This window comes from Triticum urartu, chromosome 4 (genome assembly GCF_003073215.2).
Source record: "Triticum urartu cultivar G1812 chromosome 4, Tu2.1, whole genome shotgun sequence".
Taxonomy (NCBI): Eukaryota; Viridiplantae; Streptophyta; class Magnoliopsida; order Poales; family Poaceae; genus Triticum; species Triticum urartu.
This window is the reverse complement of record NC_053025.1, coordinates 304,987,242-304,998,045: the sequence shown is the minus strand read 5'-3', so window position 1 is coordinate 304,998,045 and position 10,804 is coordinate 304,987,242.

Genomic DNA, 10,804 nt, shown 5'->3' with positions numbered 1-10,804 from the left:
AATATATGTGGATTATTTAAGCTTGCAGGTATACCCGGAGATGTTATTAAGAAGAAGGTCTTCCCTTTATCTTTGAAGGGAGATGCATTGACATGGTATAGGCTATGTGATGATACGGGGTCATGGAACTACAAACGATTGAAATTGGAATTTCATCAGAAGTTTTATCCTATGCATCTTGTTCATCGTGATCGCAATTATATATATAATTTCTGGCCTCGCGAAGGATAAAGCATCGCTTAAGCTTGGGGGAGGCTTAAATCAATGTTATATTCATGCCCCAATCAGGAGCTCTCAAGAGAAATGATTATTCAAAAATTTTATGCTCGGCTTTCTGATAGCAATCGCACCATGCTCGATACTTCTTGTGCTGTCTCTTTTATGATGAAGACTAGATTTATTGGAAAGAATTAAACGCAACTCTGAAGATTGGGACCTCGACGAAGGTAAGGAGTCAGGTATGACACCTAAGTTTGATTGTGTTAAATCTTTTATGGATACCGATGTTTTCCATAAATTTAGCGCTAAATATGGACTTGACTCTGAAATAGTAGCTTCTTTTTGTGAATCTTTTGCTACTCATGTTGATCTCCCTAGGGAGAAGTGGTTTAAATATCATCCTCCCATAGAAGTAAAAGTAGTTGCACCTATTAAAGTTGAAGAAAAGACTGTCACTTATAATGATCCTATTGTTCCTACTGCTTATGTTGAGAAACCACCTTTTCCTGTTAGGATAAAAGATCATGCTAAAGCTTCAACTATGGTTCGTAAAAGCAATATTAGAACATATACACCTCCTGAGCAAGTTAAAGTTGAAACTAATATTGCTATTGTTAAAGATCTCTTGTCTGATAATATTGATGGGCATGTTATTTATTTCTGTGATGAAACTGTTAGAATTGCTAAACCTTGTGCTAAAGATAAACCTAGACCTGTGGTAGGCATGCCTGTTATTTCTGTTAAAATAGGAGATCATTGTTATCATGGCTTATGTGATATGGGTGCCAGTGCTAGTGCAATACCTATTGACCTATATAGAGAAATTATGCATGATATTGCACCTGTTGAGTTAGAAGATATTGATGTCACAATTAAAATTGCCAATAGAGATACTATTTCACGAATGGGAATTGTTAGAGATGTTGAAGTCTTGTGTGGGAAAACTAAATATTTTGCTAATTTTCTTGTTCTTGGTTCCCCACAAGATAGCTTTTGTCCCATTATATTTGGTAGACCCTTCTTTAGCACTGTTAATGCTAAGATAGACTGCAACAAGGATGCTATTACTATTGGTTTAGGTGATATGTCTCATGAGTTCAACTTTTCTAAATTTCGTAGACAACACCGTGAAGAGGAATTGCCTAGTAAAGATGAAATTATTGGTCTTGCTTCTATTGCCGTGCCTCCTAGTGATCCTTTAGAACAATATTTACTAGACCATGAAAATGATATGTTTATGAATGAAAGAAGGGAAATAGATGAAGTATTCTTTAAACAGGAACCCATCCTGAAACACAATTTTCCTGTTGAAATCTTAGGGGATCCTCCTCCACCCAAGGGTGATCCCGTGTTTGAGCTTAAACTGTTACCTGATACTCTTAAATATGCTTATCTTGATGAAAAGAAAATACATCATGTTATTATTAGTGCTAACCTTTCAGATCATGAAGAAGAGAGATTATTGAAAACTCTAAGGAAGCACCGCGCTGCTATTGGATATACTCTTGATGATCTTAAGGGCATTAGTCCCACTCTATGTCCACACAAAATAAATTTGGAGAAAGATGCCAAACCAGTTCGTGATCACCAACGATGGCTGAATCCTAAGATGAATGAAGTGGTAAGAAAGGAAATACTAAAGCTCCTTGAGGCAGGTATAATTTATCCCGTTGCTGATAGTCAGTGGGTAAGTCATGTCCATTGTGTCCCTAAAAAGGGAGGTATTACTATCGTTCCTAATGATAAAGATGAATTGATTCCACAAAGAATTATTGCAGGTTATAGGATGGTAATTGATTTCCGCAAATTAAATAAGGCTACTAAAAAGATCATTACCCCTTACCTTTTATTGATCAAATGCTAGAAAGATTATCCAAACATACACATTTTTGCTTTCCAGATGGTTATTCTGGTTTCTCTCAAATACCTGTGTCAGCTGATGATCAATCTAACACCACTTTTACTTGCCCTTTCGGTAATTTTGCTTATAGACGTATGCCTTTTGGTTTATGTAATGCACCTGGTACCTTCCAAAGATGCATGATGGCTATATTCTCTGACTTTTGTGAAAAGATTTGTGAGGTTTTCATGGATGATTTCTCCGTCTATGGATCCTCTTTTGATGATTTCTTAAGCAACCTTGATCGAGTTTTGCAGAGATGTGAAGAAACTAACCTTGTCTTGAATTGGGAGAAGTGCCACTTTATGGTTAATGAAGGTACTTTCTTGGGTCATAAATTTTTTGAAAGAGGTATTGAAGTTGAGCTAAGGTTGATGCTATTGAAAAGATGCCATGTCCCAAGGATATCAAATGTATAAGAAGTTTCCTTGGTCATGCCGGCTTTTATAGGAGGTTCATTAAGGACTTCTCAAAAATTTCTCGGCCTCCGACTAATTTATTACAAAAAGATATACCTTTTGTTTTTTATGATGATTGCGTAGAAGCATTTGAAATACTTAAGAAAGCATTGATCTCTGCACCTATTGTTCAGCCACCTGATTGGAATTTACCCTTTGAAATTATGTGTGATGCTAGTGATAATGTTGTAGGTGCTGTTCTGGGGCAAAGAGTTGGTAAGAAATTAAATGTTATTCAATATGCTAGTAAAACTCTAGACAATGCTCAAAGAAATTATGCTACTACTGAAAAGGAATTCTTAGCAGTTGTATTTGCTTGTGATAAGTTCAGACCTTATATTGTTGACTCTAAAGTAACTATTCACACTGATCATGCTGCTATTAAATATCTCATGGAAAAGAAATATGCTAAACCTAGACTTATTAGATGGGTTCTCTTGCTACAAGAATTTGATTTGGATCTTATTGATAGAAAGGGTGCTGAGAACCCCATTGCAGAAAACTTGTCTAGGTTAGAAAATGTGCTTGATGACCCACTACCTATTGATGATAGCTTTCCTAATGAACAATTAAATGTCATAAATGCTTCTCATACTGCTCCATGGTATGCTGATTATGTTAATTATATTTTTGTGAAATTTATACCACCTAGCTTTACATACCAGCAAAAGAAAAAGTTCTTCTATGATTTGAGACATTACTTTTGGGATGACCCGCATCTTTATAAAGAAGGAGTAGATGGTGTTATTAGATGTTGTGTACCTGAGCATGAACAGGAATAGATTCTAGCAAGTGTCACTCCGAGGCTTATGGAGGACACCATGCTGGAGATAGAACTGCACACAAGGTATTGCAATCCAGTTTTTATTAGCCTACTCTCTTCAAGGATGCTCGTAAGTTTTTCTTATCTTGTGATGAATGTCAAAGAATTAGTAATATTAGTAGACGTCAAGAAATGCCTATGAATTATTCACTTGTTATTGAACCATTTGATGTTTGGGGCTTTGATTATATGGGACCTTTTCCTGCCTCTAATGGTTACACATATATTTTAGTTGTTGTTGATTACGTTACTAAGTGGGTAGAAGCTATTCCAACTAGTAGTGCTGATCATAACACCTCTATTAAAATGCTTAAAGAAGTTATTTTTCCGAGGTTTGGAGTCCCTAGATATTTAATGACTGATGGTGGTTCACATTTTATTCATGGTGCTTTCCGTAAAATGCTTGCTAAATATGATGTTAATCATAGAATTGCATCTCCTTATCACCCTCAGTCTAGTGGTCAAGTAGAATTGAGCAACAGAGAACTCAAATTAATTTTGCAAAAGACTGTTAATAGATCTAGAAAGAATTGGTCCAAGAAACTTGATGATGCATTATGGGCCTATAGAACTGCATATAAAAATCCTATGGGTATGTCTCCGTATAAAATGGTTTATGGAAAAGCATGTCACTTACCTCTCGAACTAGAACATTAGGCTTATTGGGCTATTATAGAGCACAGTTATGATTTCAAACTTGCCGGTGAGAAGCGGTTATTTTACATTAGCTCACCTGATGAATGGAGAACCCAAGCCTATGAGAATGCCAAATTATTTAAAGAAAAAGTTAAAAGATGGCATGACAAAAGGATACAAAAGCGTGAGTTTAATGTAGGTGATTATGTATTGCTATACAACTCTCGTTTAAGATTTTTTGTAGGAAAACTTCTCTCTAAATGGGAAGGTCCTTACGTTGTCGAGGAGGTCTATCGTTCCGGTGCCATGAAAATCAACAACTTCGAAGGCACAAATCCGAGGGTGGTGAACGGTCAAATAATTAAACATTATATCTCAGGTAATCCTATAAATGTTGAAACCAATGTTATTGAAACCGTAACCCCGAAGGAATACATAAGGGACACTTTCTGGAACGTTTCAGACTCCGAAAAGGAATAGGTATGTGGTACGGTAAGTAAACCAACTCCAAAACAGTTCTAATGGCAATTTTCCTCCGTTTTGGAATATTTAGAAAAATAGAAAAATAAGAAGCAGTCCGGGAAGGACACGAGGGCTCCACGAGGGTGGAGGGCACGCCCTACCCCCCTGGGCGCGCCCCTACCTCGTGGGCACCTCGTGTCCTCTCCGGACTCCGTTTTCTTGCACGATACGTATTTTGGTCGGTAAAGATTCATTATATAATTTCCCGGAGGTTTTGACTCCCGTATCACGCAAATATCTCTCGTCCTTGTTTCGAGCTGTTTTTCTGATAGATCTAGGTTGTCATGACGTCTTCAAGTGCCCCAAGGAAAAGTTTTTCGAGAAGGTCATCAAACCCTACCTCACGGAAGTGCTCCAACACCCTCAAACCATTGAGATGCATGAGGGGGTGCTGCATATCCATGATGCTGAGGGACCAAGGAGGACCGGAAGCATGGAGACAAGGCTCGAGGCAATGGAGCAACAAGTTTTCGTGTGCCAGGAGATGGTGGAACGCGGACTCGACACCAACCATATGATGATCGCGGAGTTCACCAACAACCACAAGCTGGATGCCAAGAACATTGGGGAGACCATCTTCAAGCTTCACGAGAAGATCGAGCACCTCCAAGCCCAAATCTATGACCTACAAAACCAAAATTGTGAGTATGAATATAGATTCAAAAGGATGAGTTTGGCTGCAGATTTGAGGATTCAGGAGACTCGGTCATCCTTCTATGACGGCGAGCCTATGCCTTGGAATAAGGACGACAAGCCTACATCATCAACAACTCCACCCTCTCCACCAACAAAGAAGAACTGAGTATCGGGTATGGGCACTCCCCTTGGCAACTGCCAAGCTTGGGGGAGTGCCCCGGTATCGTATCACCATCACTTTTATCTTTACCGTTTTTCTTGGTTCGATCCTTTTGATAATATCTTGATCTAGTAGAATAAAGTTTTAGTATGATCTAGTTGTGAGTTTTGCTTTATGATCCTTCTATGTAATCGAGTCCGTGAGCTATATATAATAAAGATTAGTGTTGAGTCAAGGGCTTGATTGTTTTGCCATGATCTTGATCGAATAAAAGAAAAGAGAAAGAATAAAAAGGAAATAAAAGAGATCATATGGATCTTATGGAGAGTAATGAGCTCACATATAAAAAGTATGATGAATAAAAGTTGTTGAGAGTTGACAAACATAGTTTTGGTCATCGTTCCAATTAATAGGAAGTAATAAAGAAAGAGAGGTCTTCACATATAAATATACTATCTTGGACATCTATTATGATTGTGAGCACTCATTAAAATATGACATGCTAAAGGGTTGACATTGGACAAGGAAGACAACGTAATGGGTTATGTTTTCTTACATCTGAGATAAATTATATTGTCATGGATCATCCAACATGATTGGGCTTGCCTTTCCCCCTCATGCTAATCAAATTTTGTGCACCAAGTAGAAATACTACTTGTGCTTCCAAACACCCTTAAACCATTTTTGCCATGAGAGTCCACCATACCTACCTATGGATTGAGAAAGATCCTCCAAGTAAGTTGTCATCGGTGCAAGCAATAAAAATTGCTCTATAAATATGTATGACTTATTAGTGTGGGAGAAAATAAGCTTTATACGATCATGTGATATGGAAGAAATAAAAGCGACGGACTGCATAATAAAGGTCCATATCACAAGTGGCAATATAAAGTGACGTTCTTTCGCATTAAGATTTTGTGCATCCAACCATAAAAGCGCATGACAACCTCTGCTTCCCTCTACGAAGGGCCTACCTTTTACTTTTATCTCCTACCTTACACAAAAGTCATGGTGATCTTCACCCTTCCTTTTTAAATTTTATCTTTTGGCAAGCACATCATGTTGGAAAGATCCTGGTATATATGGCTAATTGGATGTGAGTTTTCATGAACTATTATTGTTGACATTACCCTTGAGGTAAAACGTTGGGAGACAAAACTATAAGCCCCTATCTTTCTCTGTGTCCGATTAAAACTCCATACCCATAAGTATTGTGTGAGTGTTAGCAATTGTGAAAGACTATATGATAGTTGAGTATGTGGACTTGCTGAAAAGCTCTTATATTGACTCTTTCCTATGTTATGATAAATTGCAATTGCTCCAATGACTGAGATTATAGTTTGTTAGTTTTCAATGAAGTTTATGATTCATACTTGAAATTGTGATTGAATTATTACTCTAGCATAAGAGATCATATGACAAGAATTATATAAGTTGCTGTTCTAAGAATGATCATGATGCCCTCATGTCCGTATTTTATTTTTTTATCGACACCTCTATCTCTAAACATGTGGACATATTTTTCGATCTTGACTTTCGCTTGAGGACAAGCGAGGTCTAAGCTTGGGGGAGTTGATACGTCCATTTTGCATCATGCTTTTATATCGATATTTATTGCATTATGGGTTGTTATTATACATTATGTCATAATACTTATGCCTATTCTCTCTTATTTTACAAGGTTTACATAAAGAGGGAGAATGCCGGCAGCTGGGATTCTGGGCTAGAAAAGGAGCAAATGTTAGAGACCTATTTGCACAGCTCCAGAAGTCATGAAACTTCACGGAATTCATTTTTAGAATATATAATAAAACTGAGTGCAATAAGTTCACCAGGGGGGCCACACCCTGCCCACGAGGGTGGGGGCGCGCCCCCTACCTCGTGGGCCCCCTGGTGGCCCTCCGATGACCATCTTCTGCTATATGGAGTCTTTCGATGAGGAAAAAATGATAAGTCATCTTTCTGGACGAGACTCCGCCGCCACGAGGCGGAACCTTGGCGGAACCAATCTAGGGCTCCGGCAGAGCTGTTCTGCCGGGGAAACTTCCCTCCGGGAGGGGGAATCATCGCCATCGTCATCACCAACGCTCCTCTCATCGGGAGAGGGAAATCTCCATCAACATCTTCACTAGCACCATCTCCTCTCAAAACCCTAGTTCATCTCTTATATCCAATTCTTGTCTCCAAGTCTGGGATTGGTACCTGTGGGTTGCTAGTAGTGTTAATTACTCCTTGTAGTTGATGCTAGTTGGTTTATTTGGTGGAAGATCATATGTTCAGATCCTATATGCATATTAATACCCCTCTAATTACGAACATGAATATGCTTTGTGAGTAGTTACATTTGTTCCCGAGGACATGGGAGAAGTCTTTCTATTAGTAGTCATGTGAATTTGGTATTTGTTCGATATTTTGATGAGATGTATGTTGTCTCTCCTCTAGTGGTGTTATGTGAACGTCGACTACATGACACTTCACCATTATTTGGGCCTAGAGGAAGGCATTGGGAAGTAATAAGTAGATGATGGGTTGCTAGAGTGACAGAAGCTTAAACCCTAGTTTATGCGTTGCTTTGTAAGGGGCTGATTTGGATCCATATGTTTCATGCTATGGTTAGGTTTACATTAATACTTTTGTTGTAGTTGCGGATGCTTGCATAGAGGTTAATCATAAGTGGGATGGTCGTCCAAGTAAGGGCAGTACCCAAGCACCGGTCCACCCACATACCAAATTATCAAAGTACCGAACGCGAATCATATGAACGTGATGAAAACTAGTTTGATGATATTCCCATGTGTCCTTGGGAGCGCTTTACATCATATAAGAGTTTGTCCAAGCTTGTCCTTTGCTACAAAAAGGATGGGGCCATCTTGCTGCACTTTATTTACTTTTGTTACTTGTTACTCGTTACAAATTATCCTATCACAAAACTATCTATTACCTATTATTTCAGTGCTTGCAGAGAATACCTTGCTGAAAACCGCTTATCATTTCCTTCTGCTCCTCGTTGGGTTCGACACTCTTACTTATCGAAAGGACTACGATAGATACCCTATACTTGTGGGTCATTAGTGTGCAGTATGTTGAGGTTGCTGCATGCTTGTGCCTTCGTTCAACGTGGAATTGATAACTCTAGGAGTCTGAATGTCTGGTGCGGAATCCCAAACAGAACGTTTGTATCATATTTCTCCTGTTGGACGGATCTAGAAATTGGAAAAAATCATAAATAAGTTGAAAGTTTCAGATATGCTACCATCGAGATCCAGACTGGATTGCTTACTCGGACATTAGAGTAATCCTCCATGTCTTTGGCTGGGTTGCTACACTGGAGGATCATACGACATAAACATGAGAGCTCAAAGACATCAATCCTAGGAAGCATGTTGTGGGACATGTTGAAAATACCGAGGTCAATGTTGTCAAGGTAGAAAACCTACATAATTGCACATATTGATTAAAGCAAAATGCATTTTTTATATCTACAAGATAAAGGTGAGGAATATAAAATTATTGACAGCAATCTAAGCTGAAGGAAAATATGACACCCTTCTAAATGTGTTACTGCTCTGTTGTTCAAAATGTCATGTTTCAACTTGGACACAACTTTTAGCAAATCTTGTAAAACGTATTCACACCAATTGAAATCAGCAAATCTCTCTGGATTTGCAATAGTCATCGAGTAATCAATGTCTGCAGCATCATGCTTGCTGGTTGGGTCCAGTAAGTGACCCATATCAAAAATAACAACTGCCATCTTAAAACTGTCTTTCTCAATAGTTGATGAAAATTTCTCAGAAAGATTACGACATAATACTTTCTCAGCAGCTTTGAGAATCTGATTCCCCTTTTCAGGCATTCCAAGGGCAGCACATACAATGTTTACAGATGTTTGGTTAGGTTGCTCGTGTAGTGCAATGTCCAGTGGACCACATGGTATGCCTAAAACCATATGAACGTTAGCATCAGAAAACCTCAAACTTCTAACATGATCAAGAGCTATAGATCTGGTAATTATGTCAACTCTATTCATTACCCATTTGCTGAATTTAAGATTTATCCTTGGTAGTGGTCTGAGATTGAGAATGCCTCCCCATCCCATATCTTGAACAAGGAAAATTTTGTACTCATCGAACTGAGATGTTACTGAAAGTACCTTCTACGCAGATGTTCGAGAGGTTGTGCTAGGAGTAGTTGAATAGATATTGAAGAAATCTGGGTCATACAGAGGGTATGGATCTTCATTGGGTGAATCCATGGTGTGTGAATCTGCAAAAAAATGTACATAAAATGATATGAACTCGTTAATGCATATGTGCTAGATAAAAAAGTTAAAACGAGCATAACAAATACATTGGTAGCAAGAGAAGGCTTACCAGAATGATAAGAGAACAAGAGGAAAAGCAGGAGATCAGGGGAGAGGGGGCAGAAGAAGAAGCAAATGGAGACGATGCACAGGGATCTGCATGGGCTGCAGTAGCAATAAGTAAAAGAAAAATAATGGCATTCAATGAGGAGCAGGGGATGACAGCAACTTAAATGGCTGCAGCAGGATTTTTGTGTGTTGGAGTTATTCAAAATTTATTTATTTAGATTTTCTAAACTATAAAATCATAAGATGGGATTAGTAATGGATGTTTAAACAATAATGCTGGGATATGTACATAAAAAGGACAATATTTGGGCTAATAAGGTTTTATTATCTGAGGACTTTTACATATGCTCCTCTGTATGTCTGAACTGAAAATTTATAGAGGAGCTGCCAGAAATAACAGAGTAGGTCTAAAATATTACAATGATAAGCTATTCGCGATACTAATCGTAATACTTAGAGTTAAATCTATTACATGATAAGAACATAGCTACATTTTTTATGCTAGAATCATCAGTACAACAGCAAGAGTACCAACAACGAGGGCAGAGTGTAACACCCCGGACATGATTTTCCTAATATGTAATCCAACTCTTGTCGTTTCCGGCGTTAAGTTATTTTATTTTCTCGGGTTCGGGTTTTTGTCTCCATGTGTTGTTATCGTTGTCATGCATCTCATATCATATCATCATGTGCATTGCATTTGCATACATGTTCATCTCATGCATTCGAGCTTTTTCCCCGTTGTCCGTTTTGCATTCCGGCGCTCCGTTCTCCTCCGGTGGTCATTTCTACCTTTCTTTCGTGTGTAGGGATTAAACATTTATGGATTGGACCGAGAATTTCCAAGTGGCCTTGGTTTACTACCGGTAGACCGCCTGTCAAGTTTCATACAATTTGGACTTCGTTTGATGCTCCAACGGTTAACCGAGGGACCGAAAAGGCCTCGTGTGTGTTGCAGCCCAACACCCCTCCATTTTGGCCCAAAACCCACCAAAACCCTCTCCATCATCTAGAGCGTTCGATCACGATCGTGTGGCCAAAAACCGGACCTCATTTGGACACTCCTAGCTCCCTCTAT